The sequence below is a fragment of the Pan paniscus genome, chromosome 11 (assembly GCF_029289425.2).
Source record: "Pan paniscus chromosome 11, NHGRI_mPanPan1-v2.0_pri, whole genome shotgun sequence".
NCBI lineage: Eukaryota > Metazoa > Chordata > Mammalia > Primates > Hominidae > Pan > Pan paniscus.
The window spans coordinates 121100101-121124164 of NC_073260.2; the positions used below are offsets into that span (position 1 = coordinate 121100101).

Consider the following 24064-nt stretch of genomic DNA (forward strand, 5'->3'; position numbering starts at 1 on the left):
TTTTCAGATACTAACTTCTGGAGAAACTCCCATCTATCAAAAGGAAGTAAATGTGTACTTAAGAGTTAAATGTGGCAGATACATTATTTTCTTGCAATTTATGGTTAATCAGCTCTCATTTTGTTTTATTTTGATTAGCGTAGTTATCTTAGGTCCCTCTGACCACTCCTCATCCCTACCCACCCCTTTCTCTGTAAGTCTACTGACTCCTTTAGCTACCTTGCATTGTCTTGTATTTCATACACTAGCTAGCTAACATTCATAACAATGACTAGTATTTATTAAGTGCTAGTTGTGTGCCAGGCACTGAGGTAAGCACCTTATATGAACTCATTTAATTTTTACGTGCTGTCTCCGAGGGAAGTAGGTTCTATACATCCATGATCTTTTATATTCATTTCTGAAATTCAAAGGGTTTGAAAATGGTTTCCTATGTTTATAGCAAACTAATTTGGCTGAAAAACCTGAACTAAGTGAGATGAAGCTATGTAAAGGTCTTTATATATCCTACATCTGGAACATTATTTTTATTTTTTGCTACAGAAACATTAGTGTGTATGATTATGAGTTGCTGCCCTATATTCACCTGGGATGTTATATATATATTTGGTATTCACAAAATTCAAAAAATTTTGAGTTGTGTAATATATCTGGCCCATAGATTTAGAGTAGGGGGTGGTGAACTTGTTTCATTACTCCATTTTGTAGATGAGAAGGTTTATACTAGAAGACATGAGGTAAATTCCCAAGTTTATAAATACTATGTTAAGATATCAAGTAATTTACTCAGGTAATGCATGTATAAAATCAGACTCAAACCCAGCAGTTTACTCCAGAAACCGTATTCTTAAACTAGTGTTGCCATGGCAAGATTGGCACTGGTATGTATGTCTTCAACTGATACAGTTGCTGATCTTTACTAATAGAGGAAAGCATATACCTGGATATCTATAATCTGGATTTCAATGTGAATTATTGTGCTTTTATAAGTATCTTAGGTATCAATGTGTCTGATTATAGAGTTCCACTAAGTATAACAGAGCCCGGCCACTATGGCCTGTCTTAGGTAAAGGTAGAATCTGGTTTCTCTGTTGTCACTTCTTTTCCCTCCTTTGTATTATCTGTGTCTCATTCAGTGCCATAAATTGCATATATTGGTTTTATTCAACAAATATTTATTTAATACCTGTTATGCAGTAGTCTGGAAATACAACATTGAGCAAGAAAATGGTACCTGTCTCAACAGGGACACTATTGTTATTATAGATTGGACATATCTTGGTGGGGTACCCCATGTTGCAGCATATTTGGCATCTCTGGGCCAAAATGGCATTAGAATCACTCTCCTCCCTGCATCATTGTGACAACTAAAATGACCCTAAACATTTCCCAAAGTCTCCTGTTTAGGGGTCGGGTAGTGGTGTATCTGGGTGATACTCAGGCTCAGCCCTGAGAGTAGTAGCTGCCCACTTGCCTGCCCATCCACTATCCAAGTGGAATAATTGATTTTAAGTATTTATTTTTGCTGAATCCTGGCATAATGCAAAATAAACAGCTGAGAGATCTATGAAGCAAATAGCTAAACTGCTTATACTCTTGGTACAATGGCTAAACTCAAAAGCAAGATTGGTTGTGGATAGTCTACCCATAGCTAATTGAGAATTCCCATTATACTGTGTAAATAATAAGCATAAGTTAATAAGCTCCCAAGTGGACATACCAAGTGATGCTGGATTTTTTTTTTTCAGTTACAGAATCAAGGTCTCTAGGCCCTTACATATGCAAGTTATTCAAAGACATATAATATGGCACACTTAGCATAAGTATATCTTGTAACACTTATACATATCTGTTTCATTTTCATTTTTAAGTGACATTTTACAATAAATTCCCAGTTCTAATACATGTGAATAGAAACAACTATGAGGGCTTTATGATTTTGAATCCATCATTTGAAAAAGGAATAAAATGTAAATCTTCATTCAGTATCCATATCAGCTGCTTTTTGGGCAATATTTTATATTAAACGTAATTAACATTCAAAGTTCACAGAACCTGTTCATGCTTATGACAGTTGACATTATTTTAAGTGAAAACAATTTTATTAAATTGCAATTATAAAAGTTTATATATGCTTAATGGGAAGCATTCAGAAAATATAGAAACGTACAAAGAAAGTAAAAATATATATGTTCTTGTGCTCACAGATGACTACATATCTGCTTGAGCATTATTGTCATGTCTTCTCGGGATTTCTCTGTGAGTGCATATGTGCTCACTCTGGCACTCTTGGGTGTGCTTCTGCTTGTGTGTGTATGTGCTCTTTTCTCCTACAAATCAAAGTTTATTATGAAAATTGGGTCATACCATTTTTTTTTACTTTCACACTCATATTTTGAACATCTTTTAATGGTAATGAATAAAATTTTGTATCTTTATTAGCATTGTATGTATGTATCATGTATTTAAACAATTCTCTACGTAGACATTTGGGTGGTATCCTATACAGTATTTTGGCATGTATGTGCATCTTTGTGTAGCTGTCCAATTATTTTCTTTATATGAATTCCTAGGAGTGGAATTGCTGAGTAAATGCTGGGTACATTTAGAATATTTTTATCAATTATCAGATTGTTCTCTAGAAAGGTTGTACCATTTCATATGCCCAGCAATAATGCTTTAATGTTTTGTTTCTTTGTTTACTCTGACACTGGATATAATCAGTCTTTTTATTTATTTTTTTATTTTGGCAATCGAATAGTTGAATAAATCTATTTGAATTTGCATTTCTTCAATAACTAATGACAAAAATACAAAGAATTCATTAGCTGTTCATATTTCTTTTGTTGAGTTTCCATTTATATATTCCGTCTGTTTTTCTGTTGGGCAGTTTCTTTTCCTCTTCTTAAATTTCAAGATCTCTTCATATTATAGGATATGGAAATTTGTGATCCATAATGCACCTTTTTTTTAGTTTAAAAATATGATTCTTTTTGTTTTAGTGATTTTTGTATGTAATTTTTTTTTGCTTTTTATTCCAGTTGATGTCCCCACATTATAACATGATCATTATAATTCAAAATAATTCATTAGATAGGTTAAATATTAGATTTTTTTTAAAAAAATGTACTTTTCAGATGGGAAACTATTTTCTTGATGTGGACATTGTTCATGTTAGTTAGATGTGTTTGCTATGATTACAGTTTTAATAGCTGTATATAAAAATAAGGATTGTGAGAGAGAAATCCTTTGATATATTTGAACGACGTTGCATTAAAGCCAGATAGCCTTGGCTTTATTTGTTCTTTAATTTATCCAACAAATATTTATGAAGTGCCTATTAGGCATTAGATGCTAAGAATGGATTTTTCATTTACTGGCTGTGTAACTATGGGCAGGTTACTTAAAGTAGCCAAGTGTCAGTTTCTTTATTTGTAAATGAGGGATAATACCTACCATATTGAGTTATTGTAAGGGTTATAGATTATCCAAAGTAACCAACAGCACCTGACATATAATTGGACAATAATAAATTGTAGTTAGTGTTATTATTCTTCATAGTAACAAAACATAATGTAATTTTAGCTTGCTATTATATATAATATTGCTCTGGTAGTCATTTAGCATATAGGGTAATTGATGATGGTTATAATTTTATTAATAGGGAGGAGAATGGAGCCTAGCTAGGTTGATTATACTTACCATCCTGTCAGGTAAATAATATTTCCTTATATTTGTATAGCAGTTTACAGCTTTCAGAGCTCTTGTCTTATTTATTCTACAGCGTTCCTCTAAGACAGGCAGGGCATGTATAATTTTTCCTGTTTTACAATACAGCAGCTGAAGCTTAGAGAGATTAATTGACTTGTCTAAGGTCATATGGCTTTTAAGTGATTAACAGGTTCCACTTATAATTAAGATTCCCGGTGAACCTAGATTGACTCTCATTGTGGGAAAGAACAGAGAATAGAATCTGACTATAATTGCTCAGTCTTCAAGCTTTAGCCATTTTATAGTTTCTGGTGGTTGTGTCCATTCCAGTCATCTGAACATTGGCCTGAATGTTTTAGTTGTCTATTACATTGATGGCATTCATGCTCTTGTGAAGTCACTTTCCTTTCAGTTTGGGTTGGGCCTGTAGCTTGTTTTAACAAAGAGAATGCAAAGGAATTAAAGCTCTTCCAGGTCTGGGTGCAAAAAGGCCCGACAACTTATGCTTTTGTGTTTTCGAGAGACAGGATCATCATGTAAGAAATCTGACCGTTCTCCTAGAGAGACCCAGTGGAAAAGAGGCCACATGGAGAGGGAGAATTTCTGAGATTACATGGAGAGAGATGCTCAGCCATGCTAGTATCCTAGCTGATCTCATTTCTCACCTGCTGGCTGAAAGCAGTAGTATGAATGACCACCAGCAAGATGACTGTAAGAACTGCCTAGCTGAGCCCTGCTCAGATTGCAGAATTATGACCAAATAAAATGGTGGTTGTTGTGCCAGTAAGTTTTGGGGTGGTTTGTTACACAACAAAAGAAAAGCAAAAGAAACATGCGACAATATTCTTGAAAATAAAAGCCTTGCTAAAAGATGTTTACTTTTCTCGGCCTACCTTGACAGTTTTGGTCTTTCCTTGGCTTGCCAATACCAGCTAACAAAAGAGAAATAGTAATGAACAACTCTTTTCTCTTCCAGAAGCCCATGATTTTGGCCTATACTTGGGTGAATCTGAGGTAAACTCAATCTCTGTTCTGAGTCTCTTCAGAGAAATCTCAAGAGATAGGGTTGCCTCCTAAGTCAAGTATCTGATTCTTCTTTTCTGTCGATTTCCCACTTCCAGTTTTCTGTGGTTTTAAAAAAATTTCTTACTGTCAGAGTATAGTTGGTTTTGGCCTCAGTCAGCCAAGTAAGACAAGATGGACTAGGCTTTCCTCCTCGCTTTTACTTGTTTCTGTTGTCCCCAAAAGATTTGAGAGGCCGTTTAGGACTGAGAGTGGCTCTGAGACCAGTAATCACCTTTGTTTTTGATGATTCACATATTAGTTAACAGGAAAGATGTGATAAATTGTTTATGCAGTTTATTTTTTCCTGTCTCACAGATCTGTTTCACTCTCATTTAAGTACTGAAATACAGATTTTTTTCATAAGTTTCTATTAGAGATAAGAATCAGTGATCTAAAAATTTTAAGTATATTTTTAAAAAATCAAACTAAGTGAGGGTTTGTTTTTTTTTTTTGGTTAAGATCTTTTTGTCCTGAAAATTATAAATTCAGAATATTACAGAACTTGATCAACTTCCAGAATGGTGGAGTGAGGGCCTCAGTGAATTTGTGCTCCCTATAAAACAACAAAAATATGGGTAAAATAATGAAAATCAGCCATTTTAGAATTCTGGCAATTAAGCAGGAGTATGAATTGAAAATCATCTGTCCAAGAGAAAACTAGTGAATCTTGGGAAGACCAGTGGGGTCTGTGATATTTTAACTTGGGGTTATTCTCGTCTCTCTCTCCAGCTTAGTGGTGTAGCTAAAAGCTGGCAGTATTGCAGACAATGGAGAGAGCTGACCACTTCTGGAGCCCCATTAAAGGCACCATCCCCGAGCACAGTTAATATTTTGTCCCAACTTGCAGCTCCCTGGGAAAACTCTTTTCAGAGAGAGTGGTTGGATATTTGATTTGACTCTGAACTCAGCTCAGTTGGGGGAAGAAAAAGCTTACCCTCAGGGCATTACTGAAACAATAGCAAACTGTTGGCAAAATGTCAATTGCCTAAGGCTGTGATTTCAGTTGAGGCAAAGGAAGAATCTGGCCAGGAATTTAAAAGGAAAGTCTGGAGAACTAGCCAACTATAGGGAACTTTGGAAAGCTCTGGCATATTCCTGGGTATTTAAAAGGCTGTACAATGTGCAAGTCTGTACACATGCCCAGAAATGACCTGGGAAAGGAGAATGTCACCTCTGACTGATCTTGAGGCACTGTGTAAGCAGGAAGTGAAAATCAGTGCTATTTGTAAGCTTCCTGAAGTTAGAAGGTATGACTTCTCATGAAGATTTCTTTGGCAAAAGGTAGAAGACGTATAGGCAAAGCATTTAAGGAAATCTTTTAAATGATCATTGGTTGACTACTACATTTTACTGGTCCAGGTATGACTTCTAGGAAGCCAGGCTTACAAATAAAAACAAGATCCTAAAAAAAAAAAAAAAAAAAGTTCTAGCAGAGAACTCGGTGGCCACACACTACGGGGAATACAGGATCTGTAAAATTCGGAAGCAGCATCAAGAAAAACAACACACTGATGATTAAAAAATTAAGGGGAATAATGTGGAGCAATCTGATATGAGATTTGTTAAAATATATTACCTAAAATGTTCAGTTTTAACAAAAATTGAGAAATGCAAAGAAACAGGAAATAAAACACACAGAGACAAATAATAGAAAACGAACAAAAAAAGTCCCTGTGGGAGCCTAGATTTTAGACTTCGTAGTCTTTAAGTTAGCTATTACAAATACATTCAAAGAACTAAATGAAACCATGTCTAAAGAATTAAAGGGAAGTATCAGAATGGTGTTTCACCAGAGAAAGAGTATCAATAAAGATAGAAATTATTAAAAAACAAGGAAATTCTGGAGCTTAAAAGTATAATAACTGAAATGAAAAATTCACTAGAGGAGCTCAACAACAGATATAAATTGGCAAATGAAGGAATCTTTTAGCTCGAAGTTAGGTCAATAGAGATTGTTCAATGTGAGGATCAGAAAGAAAAATGAACAGAGTCTCAAAAGACTTATGTGACTCCATTAAATGTTGTGCCAACATGGACATTATAGGATTCCCAGAAGATGAGAATGAGGCAGAAAGAATATTTTTAAAAAAATGGCAGAAAACTTTCCAAACTTACTGAAAAATATTACTCTATGCTACACATCCAAGAAGCTCACTGTAATCCAAGTTGAATAAGCCAAAGTGATCCATACCTAGACCCATCATAGTTGAATTTAAAGAAAAATCTTGAAAGTAGCAAGAGAAAAATGACTTGTTACAAGGAATCCTCAATAGGCTTAATAGCTGACTTACGAGAAACCCTGGAGGCTAGAAGACATTTTCAACATTGAAAGAAAAAGACTGTCAACCAGTAATTCTCTATTTAGCTAAACTTTTCTTCAAAACTGAAAGTGAAATTAAGACGTTTCCAAATAGATAAAAACTGAAAGGATTCTCACGAACTCTAAGAAATGTTAAAGGGAGTCTTTCAGGTTGAAATGAAAGGACACTTAATGGTAAATTTTAATCCGTGTGAAGAAATAAAGAGGAATGGTTAAAGGTAACTACAGGCATTATGAAAGACATGTACAAATAGATTGAATAATAGATTGAAGTTTTTGTTAGGGATAGGCTCTAAATCCATATCTTTTGTATAGTATAAATTGTGATTCTGTATTGGAATTATACTTTGCTGTCTGGAGAAGTGTTTGTAAAAGTAATGAAAATTTTGGTTTCAGGTAAAACAAAAATTAGAACAAAAATTATACTGAAAATAATTATTACATAAATTTTGAATGATAACTATGAGCTAGTGACATATATGTATTACATCATTTTCTCATTACAATATCTCACTAGGGTGTGTTATCTAGATTTTATAGATGGGGAAAATTGAATTAAGAAAGAAAGTGACTTGCCCAAGGTCATTTAAGTAGTAAGTGGTGGAGCTAGGATTTGAGCTGTGGTCTGTTTAACACCAAAGCCCAAGCTTTTAAATACTGCTTTACACCTTAATATCCGGTGCTTTAATATTCTTGGCCTTCTTTCAAAAACTTCCCTCTTCCTGTCAATTCCAATAAACGTGTTTTTGTTTGTAACATTTTTTTCTCCAGTTATTTAAAACACAACTGAATAAAGCAATTCTTATAAAGTTGTATTGATGGGCTTATGATACATAAAAGATGGATTCCTTCATAGTTTTACAGATATGATTCTCTTCTGGAATTTATAATACAACATGAATGCATCACTACCTTATAAGGCAGAGATAAGGTGCTGTTTGTCTGTGCTTCTAGTTTCTAAAATTGACTTGGTTTAATGGCATCATCTTAATGGTGATTGCTGTCACTGAGCTACTTCATCTCTTCCCCTGTTTTCAAGCAGTCCATAAATACTAAACTTTGCATCAATGCTGATAAACTAGCTACCTTCCAGTGCCCTATATTTGATGATCCTCCCTTGGCACTTAATAAGTTCAGCTTATAGATGATGTTTATGATTATATTCTGTGGGCAGCAAGCCATCCAGATGCCGAGGCAAGAGACCAAGGGCACGAGTTGTTCCAGTGTAATAAAGTACATAAAACAACAAGAGTTATACTAGATCTACACAGACATGATTATATATGAATATCATATAAATTATATGTATATATTATATATATTATATATGAATATCATTAATCATTAGTTTGTAGCAATTATTCTTTATGCCAATATTATAATAATACTCGCTCTATAATCATAACCTAGGAAAAACTAGGCCATACAGAGATAGGAGCTGAGGGGACATAGTGAGAAGTGACCAGAAGACAAGAGTGTGAGCCATCTGTCATGCCTGGACAGGGCCACCAGAGAGCTCCTTGGTCTAGCGGTAACGCCAGCGTCTGGGAAGATGCCTGTTGCCAAGCAGACTGTGGTCTAGTGGTAGCGTCAGTGCCAAGAGAAAACACCTACTACTTAGCAGACTGGGAAGGGGAGTCTCCCTTTCCCCAGGGGAGTTTAGAGAAGACTCTACTCCACCTCTTGTGGAGGGCCTGACATCAGTCAAGCCCGCCCACAGTTATCTGGAGGCCTGACTGTCTCCCTGTGATGCTGTGCTTCAGTGGTCACCCTCCTAGTGCACTTTCATGTTCCATCCTGTACACCTGGCTCTGCCTTTTAGACAGTAGTAGCAAAATTAGTGAAAGTACTAAAAGTCTCTGATATGCAGAAATAATACTGTAATATTATGCAGAAATAATAGCGTATGCTATTGCATATGCTATATATGCGATATGCAGAAATGGTAGCGTAAGCTGTCCTCTCTCTCTCCCTCTCTCTCTGTCTGCCTCGGCTGCCAGGCAGGGAAGGGCCCCCTGTCTAGTGGACATGTGACTCATGTGACCTTGTCAGTCATTGGAGATGACTCACACTCCTTACCCTGCCCCTTTTGCCTTGTTTCCAATAAATAACAGCACAGCCTGGCATTCGGGGCCACTACCGGTCTCTGCGTCTTGGTGGTTGTGGTCCCCCGGGCCCAGCTGTCTTGTCTTTTATCTCTTTGTCTTGTGTCTTTATTTCTACAATCTCTCGTGTCTGCACACGGGGAGAAAAACCCACTGACCCTGTGGGGGCTGGACCCTACAATGTTCAAGATGAAGATATAATGCTTATAAGCATCCATTTATAACTGTTTATAGTTGGCAACCTACCTTCCTTCCTTCCTTCCTTTTTCTTTTTCTTTCTTTTTTTTTTTTTTGGAGACAGGGTCTTGCTCTGTTGCCCAGGCTGGTAGTGCAGTGGCACAATTATAGCTCACTGCAGCCTCAATCACCTGGGCTCAAGCAATCTTCCTGCCTCAGCCTCCCGAGTAGCTAGGACTATAGGCATGTGTTACCACACCCAGCTAATTTTTTACTTTTTGTGGAGATGGGATCTTCCTGTGTTGCCCAGGCTGGTCTTCAACTCTTGGTTGCCTCAAGTGATTCTCCCTCCTTGGCCTCCCAAAGTGCGGAGATTACAGGCATGAGCCACCATACCTGGCTGCTAGTTTGGTCATTTTCTGTTTCACAGACATTTAGATTGATTAGGGTTCTAATGGTGTATTGTTGCAAACCTGTCTTTGATTCTTTTAAAGATTATACTGCAATATTTTGTGGTTTGGGCAAATAAGCGCTGTTTTTGGAGACAAATCTGTATTCAGAGTCTTGGCTGCCACTTGTTGGCTGACTTACTTTTAGATATGTTTCTTCTGAGTCAGTAATCTTATCTATAAATTGGAGACCGTGATACTAAACCTTTTAACTTTAATTTTAAAATCGTCATTGATATTATGAGCTTCTATGAGTTTGTTTCGGGGAAGTCTTATAACCAATGAGACAATCACGGAATTTCCTTCTTGCAAATGGTGAAGGTAAAGGAACTTTGAAACTTCAGTGGTACTTTCATAGTCTGTATTTGACAAGGGATCTTTTCTGATGAGATTGGTTCTTGTAGTTTGACTGTAAATAGAAAAAGTTAAAACAGTAGGTCATAAAAAGTGCTGCATACTTCTCAGTAACATTTTAACTTGAAATGTGCAAAATGTATAAATAGACTGTTTTTGTGACTAGGACCAAGGGCCTTTTTTTCAATATAGGCTTGCTGATTGGAACTGCAAGTCTTATATAAATCTGCATCTATAACAAATCATATCCAGTTTATGCCTTATTTCTTTAATATAGATTAAAAAATTGAGACACTTGCAGAGCAGTGGTTCTCAAAGTGTGGTTCCCAGCCCAGCAGCCTCAGCATCATGGGAATTTCATAGCATGCAAATTCTTTGGTTTTACTCCAGACCTACTGAATCAGAAACTATGGAAGGTGGGGCTCAGTATTCTATGCTTGGCTTCCATGCTACATTTTCAGAAACATTATATTCTATATTTTATTATTTTTCCCAGTTTTAAAAATATTTCTCTTATCTTTGCCTATTTCAACAGCAGTGTTTTGCAGTGACTTGCCTTTATCAAGTCTTTTCAATGCGTTTGACTTAGTTTTTAAAGGTACAAGACCTTTTATTTTTGCTTTTATGGTTTATGTGATATTTAATTAAATTAGCTAATTACAATAACAATAAAACTCCCCTGTTGAGGTTTTGGAACAAATATTGTTCTGAGTGAATATACAGCTCAGCAGTTGGGAGCAGAAGTGTTGAGGGGCATGCTAGAGAGACTCCTGCAGGCTGTGAGTTTTCAGTATTCTGTGGGCATCTGTCAGTATGGTTAAAGAGGAAATGAACAATGTGGGTTTACATAGCAAGCTGGGTAAGTGAAGCTTGATCAAGAGAGCTTCTCAAGTGTATTATTCTATATAGGCTTATATATTTCTTGGATCCATTTATCTTTATAACCCCTAATTCAGTACGCATGTTTTAGACTTTTGTTAGTCTGTAGGTAGTCTTCTTGGCTAGACCCCAGAGTTAGAAATATGTTTTTAGTGATTTTCAGATCTCTCAGGTCAGTATTGTGGAGAAATAAGAGAACCCAGTAGTTCATATGAAAAATATGTGCCTGTTATTATGACACCAAAGGGGAAACTCTGTAGCAGCTAATACCTGAAGTAGAAAACAGATGGAAATCTTCTTCTCTAGCCTAAGACTGCAGCTTTTGCCCTGGCTTATAGTGCCTACTTTGATTTGGGAAATCCAATTATGTGTGGAGATAATTCCACAGGTGAAGTGTTTGCCTACCATTGAGATTCTTAAGGGATGTATAAGTCGATCCAGACTCTGGCATGCTGAATCGAAACTGTTGCTCCTCAGCAACATTCTAGATGGAGTTTTGATTGAGCTATTTTTTAATGAGTGTTTTAATTATTACTATATTTTTAACCACATTGCTAATCTCACAAAAGGAAAGGGCCTGAATAGCCTGTCTAAGTCAACTCTGGATCATCTCGTTACTGCAATAGTTGGATCATAATACTGCTGTGCAACATTAATAGAAAACTACATAATGTACAGAAAATAACTATTGCATAGGAACATCAGGATACTATAGCAGTTGTCCAATAAAACAGCAGTATTGGTCCCCCTGAAGTTGTTCAGATAGGGATTTGATAAGCCTAGTATTCATTCTTCACTGACACAGTAACTCAGTCATTTCACTGACAAAATAATAGTTGCTACATATCTGATTTAACAAAGAAATGAATGTTGCTTAAATCCTTACGATAGATTGAAGTTTTTGTTAGGGATAGGCTCTAAATCCATATCTTTTGTATAGTATAAATTGTGATTCTGTATTGGAATTATACTTTGCTGTCTGGAGAAGTGTTTATAAAAGTAATGAAAATTTTGGTTTCAGGTAAAACAAAAATTAGAACAAAAATTATACTGAAAATAATTATTACATAAATTTTGAATGATAACTATGAGCTAGTGACATATATGTATTACATCATTTTCTCATTACAATATCTCACTAGGGTGTGTTATCTAAATTTTATAGATGGGGAAGATTGAATTAAGAAAGAAAGTGACTTGCCCAAGGTCATTTAAGTAGTAAGTGGTGGAGCTAGGATTTGAGCTGTGGTCTGTTTAACACTAAAGCCCAAGCTTTTAAATACTGCTTTACACCTTAATATCCGGTGCTTTAATATTCTTGGCCTTCTTTCAAAAACTTCCCTCTTCCTGTCAATTCCAGAGATAACATTCAATAACTTGACAACAGTGACCTTTCTAAACAAATACAGTGCGTTACAGAACCAGATGGCCTAAGATTATATTTTATTTTTCTGGCTCAAAATAAATTGCCTGCCCTAAGACTGATAAAGTCCAAAAAAAGACCCTTCTGTGTCCCAGGACCTCATCAGGCCACATGGCCAGCCAGTGCTGTTTATCATAAGTCAGCCACGAGTAGAAAACCTATGTCTTTATACTATAATTTAGATTAGGACCTAATGAAGGGGCAAGAAGCTGGTTTACTAAATAAGATCATTCAGTAATCGCAGTGCATTTGGTAGAAAGATTCTGAAGAAGTGAAGACAGAATTCTAGGCAGTACTGCTGTCTGTTCTATAAATTGGATGTAAGGAGAAGGCTGATTTATAATTCAACAAACTCCCAAATTAGGCATCCCTTTTTCCCCCTTGCTGGGATTTAAGGAGGATTTTTTCTAATAACTAGCCACCTTATTCTTGATCATTCAAAATCTGGGTGAGAATTTTCTTAAAAGTCTCAGACAGATATATTTTAAACGTAATTCTATATTGGGAACATAAGTTATTATGCCACACATAAGCATAAATAATGCTTTCATGAGTTCAATTATACTTAATGAATTTTACACTTAGAGAGACGAGTTTAAGCAGGGTAGGCATAGAAATGTTTCAAAGATATGTTGAAGCCAAACTTGTAATTGACAGTCAGATATAGTGACAAAAGAAACACTAGACTTGGAATTAGGAGACCTCTGTTTGAGACTTGGCTTTACCATTACTCTGTAAGGATCCTTGAGCAAGTGATTTAAATTCTCCAAGACTCAGTTATTTGTAAAATGATGCCAGAATGATATTACTTGCCTTATTTTATTGCAGGGTTGTTCTGAGGACAAAGTTAGGGAACAGGTGACAAAGGTACAGTGATGTACAAATGGATGCTGTTATTATGGCAGCATCTAATATATATAAGGGTAAATGTCCTGAGCTGTGAGTGGGACAGATTTGCCTTTAGAATTGCTCTGCTGTTTAGTAATTTGGTGCTTTGGGCCAAAGCACCACAATCTTTTTGAATTTCAGTACTCTCATCTGTATAAAATAATCAACATCACAGATTTGTGAGAATTACATTAATGTAGATACTATATTTAAATTTTTGTAAAATAGTGATGGGGTAGGAGTTATTATCTTGAACAGATTTCAGAAAGTTAGAAAAGAAATAGCCAGAGATTTTTTATCTGTTCCCAAACATCTTAATAAGATAAATTACTCATAGAATGTTAGAATGCTAGAAGAGCCCTGTGAAGGTCATCTATCTTATCCTGCTCATTTAAAGACAAGGATCACCTCCTAATACTTTTGTCAATTGTGCTCTGTTTATATGCATAGATGATAACATCTCACCAGCATCATCAATTGTAAAGGATAGCAACTGTCTCTCAATCACAATAGATACAGATTTCTGAAAATGTAAAGCCATGTCAGAGAAGAACTCTGGAGCTATTATCGGGCTGTGAAAAGAATTTGGGCTTTGGCCTGGTGCGGTGGCTCACCGCCTGTAATCCCAGCACTCTGGGAGGCCGAGGCGGGCGGATCACGAGGTCAGGAGATCGAGACCATCCTTGCTAACATGGTGAAACCCCGTCTCTACTAAAAAAAAAAAAGAAAAATACAAAAAATTAGCCAGTTGTGGTGGTGGGCACCTGTAGGCCCAGCTACTCGGGAGGCTAAGGCAGGAGAATGGCGTGAACCCGGTAGGCGGAGCTTGTAGTGAGTCAAGATCGCACCACTGCACTCCAGCCTGGGCGACAGAGTGAGACTCCGTCTCAAAAAAAAAAAAAAAAAAGGAAAAAGAAAAAAAGAAAAGAATCTGGGCTTTGTTGTGAAAAGTTGAGATGGAATCTTGCCCTGTCAGTTACTAGTTTGTGACAGTGAAATATTTACTTAGTATTTTGTGGCCACATTGCTATGCTGTTTTGTTGTTGTTGTTTTAACCTACCATTGTTGTTTTAACTTACCACATAGGCTATGTCTGTGTCTATACTTAAACCTGACTGGCTCTTCATTTTTACATATCATTCTTTGGATCTGAGATGTGTTTGATTTTTATGCTATTTATACTAATGGTTCTTGACCTTCTCTTTCTTGTCTCTAACACATTTGAGACTGGGGATTACAATAGTGATCCTTGAATATTGCAGGGGTGCTTGTGGCAAATCAGCATCTTGGAGTTGTAGGTCAGGTGTACTTTGAAAAGGCTTCCTTTTTAAGGCTGGTTTAGGAACTTACACATGAGCTATAATTTTTTTTTTTTTTTTAGACGGAGTCACGCTCTGTCACCCAGGCTGGAGTGCAGTGGCGCGATCTCAGCTCACTGCAACATGAACTATAATTTTTAAAACTATAATTATTTTGGGTCATATGTCCTGTTTTTCTTTCATTGTTGATTTTGTACGGTTGAATTTATATTGGTGTCTAAAAAGTTATTTGCAAGCTAACTGGACAGTATTTTAATGTGAAATTGTAAAATAGTTTTAAGTGTATTCCCGTGAGAAGAGCTGTTCCAAAGAAAATAATAGGAAAATAATATTTTATCATTGACCCAGTAAAAACAAGTGCAAAAAAAATTTATGTTCACAATCAAGAATAATGACCTTTCTGCACTTTTTAGAACACAGTATTGAGAGATTTCGTAGTTTATATATTGACTTTATCTTTGACTTATTGAAAATATTGTTTTCATCCTTATTGGGTGTCCTGGAAAAATACCCAAGTTGATCCTTAAATTTGAAAAAAGAAAATTCAAAACCAAGTATTTAGTTCTAGATTCTAATGGTACTAGACTAGAAAATAGAAGATTGGTAGGTAAAGAAAATAATGTATATGAAATAGTATATGAACACAGAAGCATAACGTCTTTGTGTTCCTACATTGAACACAAATTCAGTATGCATTTTCTGTCTTTTTGCAGCAGTTCAACTTTGGACATGTATTTCTTTCTTTCTCTTTTTGTTAAATAAATGAACAGAATTTATCCCTTGATCATCTGTAACAAGTTTCATTGTAACCAGTAGTCTGGGCTTTCACTTGAATGTTTTTTTAATGAATTTATCTGGAGATGCTTTGCATTTTTCTAAATTTTGGCTACACTAATTAGAGAGTGGGTATTACGAAAAACTGACAGGCAGTTTTAAAAAATATTAAATGAATTGGTTTTGAAAAGGGATACAACTATGTAGTTTTACATTTTTCAACTTGTTTTTACATTGCCCTTTAGAATGTTTAATATTTTGTAATGAAAGTATGTGGTTTTTCTTTTTTTTCTTTTTTCTTTTTTTTTTTTTCAAAAGGAAAACAATCGGGTAAAAATCTGAGAAATATTTTCAGTTGTCCAAAGCTAATGTTGACTTAAATAGGTCTAGGTCTTCATGGTTGACAGCTGCAGATAATTAGCTTTTTCTTTCTTAACAAAGAGAGCAAATGGAGCTGCAAGACATTCATTGCCTTTTCTGTCATCATAATAATAATGTATGTATTTAACTCCTGCAGTTCCTTAAATTGATTTAGTGCTAAGCTGCCTACATTACATATAATAGGAATGACAAGTGAAAGCTGCAGCACATATTTGCGTGGCAAAAGGGAGCAGTGATTGACAGCAAAGTTTCTCTCTACAAGAAATAGCAGTGTTGTGGAGCTCAAAAAGGGCCAGATACATAATTCTTAAAATTGTAGAGCAGATTCATGAAATGAATTTTAAAAAGTGATTGCCACTTGGTGTACTTGAGTGTCTTTGTGTTTTTGGCTCTGGGTGAGGGGCACAGATGGACAGAATCTCACCTGACTGCCAAATATCAATAAATTCCTTTTAAGTATGTTAGTATTTGTAATTTAAGAATGATACTTACAAATTTTAGATCAAATTGTGTCTCTGTACTCAGTAACTGAGTCCTTTAGCTGTAACAATTCACTGTATTTGAAGAAGCCGAGTAATACATCTATTCAAATAAAGATTTTGAAGGCCCTAAATTGAGTTATCTTTCATGGAAAATACCCATTTTTACATGTCTGTAAAACTTGAGGTATCATTTCTGGAAAGGTAATCACATAGGATTGGTAGTTTCTTTTGGTCAGACAGTGGCTAAATGCGATCATCTTTCAAAAGTACTCAAAAAATATTCTGGCTTTCTTTTGTTCCCATGACACATACCCAGAAGCCATGGTTGAATGGACACTTGGTGATTGCTGCTGCATGATGCTCTGTGATGAGCCTAGAGTGCTGGGCTTCATATTACACCATGGAAATGTTTCTTATTTTGTTGACAACTCTGTGTCTGTGGGAGGCCGGGAGGGGAAGCCCTATGTGTGCTTGTACACTGGCAGCCTCTACTGGCCATTGCAAAGAGCAGCATTGACCTCTGTTCTTTCCATTCCAGGTTGCATATGCTTTTACTTGGGTTTAGTTCTTTCTTCTTTGGTCCTCACCCTCTTTGTTGTCCTCTTTTCAAGACTAGTTATTCTGTTGGATGTCTTGATTTATAATTATTAAAGAGCTACTAGTCCAGTATTTTCATTAATAAATTAATATCATAAGTGAATGGAATTCTTCAGGACCTTAGAAGAAGTTATGAATATAACCTTTCCTTGAGAAATAATTTTCATGTAAGAGGGAAGATAGATTTATCTTTATGTATGTTTTAAAATACTTTCTCAGTTGCAAGCCTTAATGTATGATATAGAGATTAGTCATTTACTTATGACTGACAAAAAACCCTGATGCCCTGAAAGAAAGCCTTGGCTCAGTGATAGACTTAATTACACACACACGTACATACACACACACACATATATATGTGTGTGTGTATATATATGTATATATAATAAATATTGTATATACATATATACATTATATATATGTATATACATATATACCTAATATGTATGTATGTATATACATATATACCTAATATGTATGTATGTATATACATATATACCTAATATGTATGTATGTATATACATATATACCTAATATGTATGTATGTATATACATAGATACCTAATATGTATGTATGTATATACATAGATACCTAATATGTATGTATGTATATACATAGATACCTAATATGTATGTATGTATATACATAGATACCTAATATGTATGTATGTATATACATATATACCTAATATGTATGTATGTATATACATATATACCTAATATGTATGTATATACATATATACCTAATATGTATGTATGTATATACATATATACCTAATATGTATGCATGTATATACATATATACCTAATATGTATGTATGTATATACATATATACCTAATATGTATGTATGTATATACATATATACCTAATATGTATGTATGTATATACATATATACCTAATATGTATGTATGTATATACATATATACCTAATATGTATGTATGTATATACATATATACCTAATATGTATGTATGTATATACATATATACCTAATATGTATGTATGTATATACATATATACCTAATATGTATGTATGTATATACATATATACCTAATATGTATGTATGTATATACATATATACCTAATATGTATGTATGTATATACATATATACCTAATATGTATGTATGTATATACATATATACCTAATATGTATGTATGTATATACATATATACCTAATATGTATGTATGTATATACATATATACATATATACCTAATATGTATGTATGTATATACATATATACCTAATATGTATGTATGTATATACATATATACCTAATATGTATGTATGTATATACATATATACTTATATGTATGTATGTATATACATATATACTTATATGTATGTATGTATATACATATATACTTATATGTATGTATGTATATACATATATATATATATAATTCTTTAGATTTAGGTATATCAGCTTTCTCTTAGAGGTTTCCAGGAAGTAGGCATAAACTCTTATTGGGCTTTATGCATATGAATACCTCCGGGGGTTGGATAGAGGGTGGTGTCTAAGCTTTAAGTCTAGACAGAAAATGATAAGTATTTGTAAATAAAAGATCCAAGGATGGTAGTAAACTGGATTATTCTGTTTCAGGGATAGAAACTTATAAAATGTTTGATCTAATATCTTTGACTTCGGGCAATAATTTTACCACAGTAGATGATTTCTCCAATAAAATAGACTCATTTCTTGACATTTACATTTTATGAGTGGCTCTACTTACTAATCACCTAGTTATCTTTGAATCTCTTGGTATTTTCAAATAAGACATCTAATTGAATCTTTTTATACAAAGTCTCGTATCCAATGGCTTCCATTCCTACTGCTACCACCAATTCCTAGATTATTACAGTAACTTTAGGTTAGTGCAAAAGTAATTGGCAAAAGCCACAATTACTTTTGTGCCAACCTATACTAATAGATTTCATTTTTTCCATGTTCTTTATCTTTTAATTCAGCCCGTACAACCTAGCCATATGCATTTGACTAAAACATTGCTTTTATTGCATCACATTTTTTTCTTTTAATAATTTATTATTTGCTTGAGAAAATGAAAAGGACTAAAGGATATAGCCAGTAGAGCAAGACAAGGAGCATGGAGCTAGGAATAGGAAGATGTGGGATTTTTGCTTTGATTTTGGCTATATGACCTTAAGCATATATGTATACCTTCCTGAGTCTCTGTTTTTCTATTATTTAAAATTATTTGTTGCCAAGATTGGTTAAAATAATGTTATATGAAATTGCTATGAGTTCTTTAGAACTCTATTTTCCTGCTGCAGAGTAAAAAGACAAAATTTCTTAGTCTGGAATTTCTTTTCAAACTGCTCATTTCTGTACTATGCATGGCATATAATAGGTACTTAATGAATGCTGTTTGAATAAATTCTGTACTTCCAATCTTGTATTTCTCTCTTATTTTCCAACTCAAATATGTTGTCTCTACTCTGACCACTGAAAATGTTGTTCATATGGTCACAGCTACATCATTCTCCTGTTCTTTGCCCTGCTAAGAATGCTGTCCTTCACTTTTTTTTCAAATTCTGATTTTTAGGAGTAGTCAAGATCCCCCATCTCCTTTGAGTCCACTTTTGCTTTTTCTTTTTTTCACCATAGCAATACTTACTATCTTTACCACTCACTGCTCTATTTTGAGATATATAGTATCTTGTATTATTAATAAAAATGCCCTGTTTGCATACCTTCTCTTCTTTGTATACTGTAAACTCCTGTATAATAGGAATAATAGCTTTGATTTTTGTAGTTACTCTTTAAGGATATTTTCATTGAACTTGTAATATATCCAGATTAACATATGGGCCAAGTGCAGTGGCTCACGCTTGTAATCTCAGTACTTTGGGAGGCTGAGGCAGGTGGATCACCTAAGGTCGGGAGTTCAAGACCAGGCTGGCTAAAATGGTGAGACCCTGTCTCTACTAAAAATACAAAAAAAAAAAAAAAGTTACCTGGGCATGGTGGTGCATGCCTGTAATCCCAGCTACTAAGGAGGCTGAGGCAGGAGAATCACTTGAACTCAGGAGGTGGAGGTTGTGGTGAGCTGAGATCATGCTACTGCATTCCAGCCTGGGAAACAGAGTGAGACTCTGTTTCAAAAAAAGAAAAAAAGCAAAACAGGTTAACATATAAGAAATGGTTTATATTTGCCACAAGATATTAGAACAAGGATTGGCAGGTTGTTAGAAGTGAGATACTAAGATGCTGTCAGACTACTGATACTCTTGATTTATAGGGGTAAAGAGTTCAGATTGCAAGGGTTTGGGGAAGGTTCCCCTCTGGAAAAGAATGACCTGCATATTGTTATGAGTTAGTGATTCTTCTATTTTAATAAAGCACCCCTTTAACATATAGATACCTTAATTAGGAACAGGTCCTTATATATCAATATTGTTTGCTTGTGAATATAAATTAAGTGGTAAAAGGCATAGAAGTCATAGGGGTGAGAGAGACACTTACCTTTCCACCGATAACTTGTGAATTTTTTTTTTAAGTATTTACATGTTTATGTGTTCAAATCTAACAAATTGGAACTGTTTCTTGGATGGGTAAGTTATCAAACATTCCCACCAGTATAAAAGTCTTCAACATATATTTCATTGCTTTTATTTGTTAAATCAGCTTTATTGGGATATAATTTACTTACTGTATAATTCACCAATTTTAAGTGTACAATTTGATGAGTTTTGGCAGATGTATACAATTGTGTTCCACCATTACAACCAAATATGGATCATTTCCATCACCCCCACAAGTTTGTTCCTGCCCTTTTGTAGTCAGTCCTTTACCCCATCTCATTGCTCCTGGCAACCGCAGATCTACTTTATAGTAGTACAATTTTGCTGTTTCTAGAATTTTATATAAATGGAATCACGCAGTATGTAGTTTTTGCACCTGGCCTCTTTTAGATTTTAGCTGTATATGTATCAGCAGTTTGTTCCTTTTTATTGCTGAGTGGTAGTTTACTGTGTGGCTATACCGCAATTTGGTTGTTCTGATAACTATTTGATGGAATTTTTCTTTTTCAGGGTTTAGCTATTATGAATAAAACAGTTATACAAACACAGTGTTATGCAATATAAGTGTTTTTATGGACATATGTTTTTATTTTACTCGGATAAATGTGTAGAAAGCGATTGCTGAGTCATATGATAAGGGTATGTTTTAACTTTTCTAAGTAACTGCCAAACTGTTTTCCAAAGTGGCTGTACCATTTTGCATTCCTGGCAGTTGCTCTACATCCTTGTCAACACTTGGTATTAACAGTTCTTTTTATTTTAGCTATCATTCTAATGAAGGTGTAATGGTAACTCATTACAGTTACATTACTTTGTATTTCCCTAAAATGATTAATTTTTTGAGCATTTTTTCATGTAGTTTTTGGTCATTTGCATATATTCTTATGTAAAGTGTCCAAACCATTTCCCTATGTTTTATTTTCATTTTTATTTATGAAGGCAGGAGTGCAGTGGCATGATCACAGCTCCCTGCAGCCTTGACTTCCCAGGCCCAAACAATCCTCCCACCTCACCCTCTGAGGAGCTGGGACCGTAGGCGTGTACCTCCATGCCTGGCTAATTTTTTTAACTTTTTGTAGATACTGGGGTCTCCCTATGTTGCCCAGGCTGGTCTTGAACTCCTAGGCTCAAACGATCCTCCTGCCGTGGCCTCCCAAAGTATTGGGATTATAAGCATGAGCCCCAGTGCCCAGCCCCTAGTTTTAAAAAAACAGTTCTTTGTTTCCTTCTTATTGAGTTCTGTATATATATTTACATATTCTGGATACAAGTCCTTTATCAGAGATATGTTTTGCAATTTTTTTTTCCAAGTCTGTGGGCTTGTGCTTTCATTTTCTTAAGTGTGCCTTTTCAAAGAATAAGTCTTTAATTTTGATGAAGCCCAATTTATTGATTTTTTCCTTTGTGCTTTTTGTGGAGTGCTAAAGATTTTTATCTAAACGAATATCATTTAGATTGCCTTGTATGTTCTTCTAGTAGCTTATAATCTCATTTTTAGGCTTATGATACCGTTTGAGTTAATTATTGTATATGATATGAGGTGTTGTATCTCTCCAGATGGGTATGCGATTGTTCCAGTTCCATTTGTTGAAAAAGACAATAATTTTTCCATTTAATTACCTTAGCGTTTTCATTGAAAAATCAATTGACCATATATATGTGTGGGTTTATTCCCATTCCATTTTTTAATTACTGTCTTTATGACAATACCCTATTTTCTTGATTATTGTAGCTCAAAGTCTTACAGTTAAGTAATATATAATTCCTCCCACTTTCTCTTGTGTTTCAAAAGTGTTTTGGTTACCTTATGTCCTCTACATTTTCATATACATTTTTAAAAGCCTACTGGGATTTTGATTGGAATTGCATTGACTCTGTAGATCTGTTTCAAGAAAATTAATATATTAAACAATATTGGGTGTTATGATCCACGAACATGATATGTCTCTTTCTTTACTTAAGTCTTTAATTTCTCTTACCAGTGTCTTGCAGTTTTTAGTGGATAATTCTTGCATATATTTTTTGTTAACTTTATTCCCATTATATATTTAATACTATTATAAGTGACATCACATGCTATTGTAATGCTAGCAATGCAATATTAGCAATGCTAGTATTGAAATACAATATGACTAGTATTGAAGTATGGTACACTTTTTCTATTTTGACCTTGTAACACTGTAATTTTACTAAATGCACTGTTTCTAATAGCTTTATTTAATTTTTGGTAAACTCTTAAAAATGTTCTGCATAGACAATCATGTTGTTTGCAAATAAAGGCAGTTTTTACTACTTCTTTTCTAATTTGTGTGCCTTTTATTAATCTTTCTTACCTTATTGCATTGGTTAGGACCTACAGTGTTGAGTAAAAATGGGGAGGGAGGATATCCTTGCCCTCTTATATTAGAAAGAAAATATTCAGTCCTTCCCTATTAAGTATAATGTTAGCTATAGTTTCTTTCTGGATGCCTTTTATTAGGCTGAGGAAATTCTCTTCAATTGCCAGTTTGCTGAGGGTTATTTATGAGTGAATGTTAAATTGAGATGACCTGACACTTTTTCTTTTAGTCTGTTAATCTGGTGAAATATCCTGATTGATATTCTAATGATAAAGCAACCTTGAATTCTGGAATAAATCCCATTTTGTCATTATCTGTTTATATGTATGTTGCTGGGTTTGATAGGATTTTGTTACAGATATTTTGTTATTTGTCTTCCTAAGGGATATTGGCCTGTAGTTAAATTTTCTTGTAGTATGCTTGTCACTTTTTTCTTTTTTAAACAGGGTAACACTGGTCTCATAAAATGAGTTGGGGAATGTTCCCTCTTTTATTTTCAGGACGAGTAAACCCCAACTTAATTATGAATCGGAAAACACAAAAGTTCACTTGTGGCACTCAAACAACTTATTTCTTGTGACTGAAATAAGAAATATCTTAATATGTATTAAAGGGTGTGTTCTCCCTTTCAGATGTTCTCCAAATGATTATTTGTATGTAAAAACAAAAAGTAAAACAGAATATAAAATAGCTTATTTAGGTGTGCTTATATAGGCCTTTGTAAAAATTGATATGCAAATTAAAATTTAACAGCTTTGGATATTAATTTAATATCAATAAGCCATAGATATGACATATGAAAATATATTCACAGAGATGTTAATACTTATATTATTTTGTTTTCGTTCATGTAAACATTTTGTGAAGTCTCTTGTACATTCTCATTAAGTCATACTTTGTTTATATTTCAGCTTAACAACTTGTCAGTGGTAATTGTTATGTTACATTAAATTAAAAAAATTCTTTTTCTAGCATAATATTGTTCTACTAACAGTTCTTTGTGGCAGGAAACTATTCCTTGAACATGCAGTAGTTCTTAAATTGTATCCCATTTAGATGAGAAAACTGATAGATGTATTTAGATTGCTTAGTCACTGATTTGACCTCGTTGGATGACTTTTTACATGTTGCTGTTAAAACTGTTCTATTTTCATCCAAAGCACATTCTGTGAACTTTAGGATCAGGATTTCAAATGCTGTCTACCATCTAACACGGTATCTGTTAAAATTGTTTTGGATGATTGGGAAGTTGGA

At 34.4% G+C, this 24064-nt stretch overlaps 1 protein-coding gene and 1 pseudogene across 9 annotated transcripts in view; one reads left to right on the forward strand and one right to left on the reverse strand.

Moving 5' to 3' along the window:
- The window catches only part of RFX3 (regulatory factor X3), a 308074-nt gene that overhangs the window by 40676 nt on the left and 243334 nt on the right, over window positions 1-24064 (forward strand). The gene's annotated exons all lie outside the window — the stretch shown is intronic.
- Window positions 19474-20442, reverse strand: LOC134728549 (uncharacterized; annotated as a pseudogene).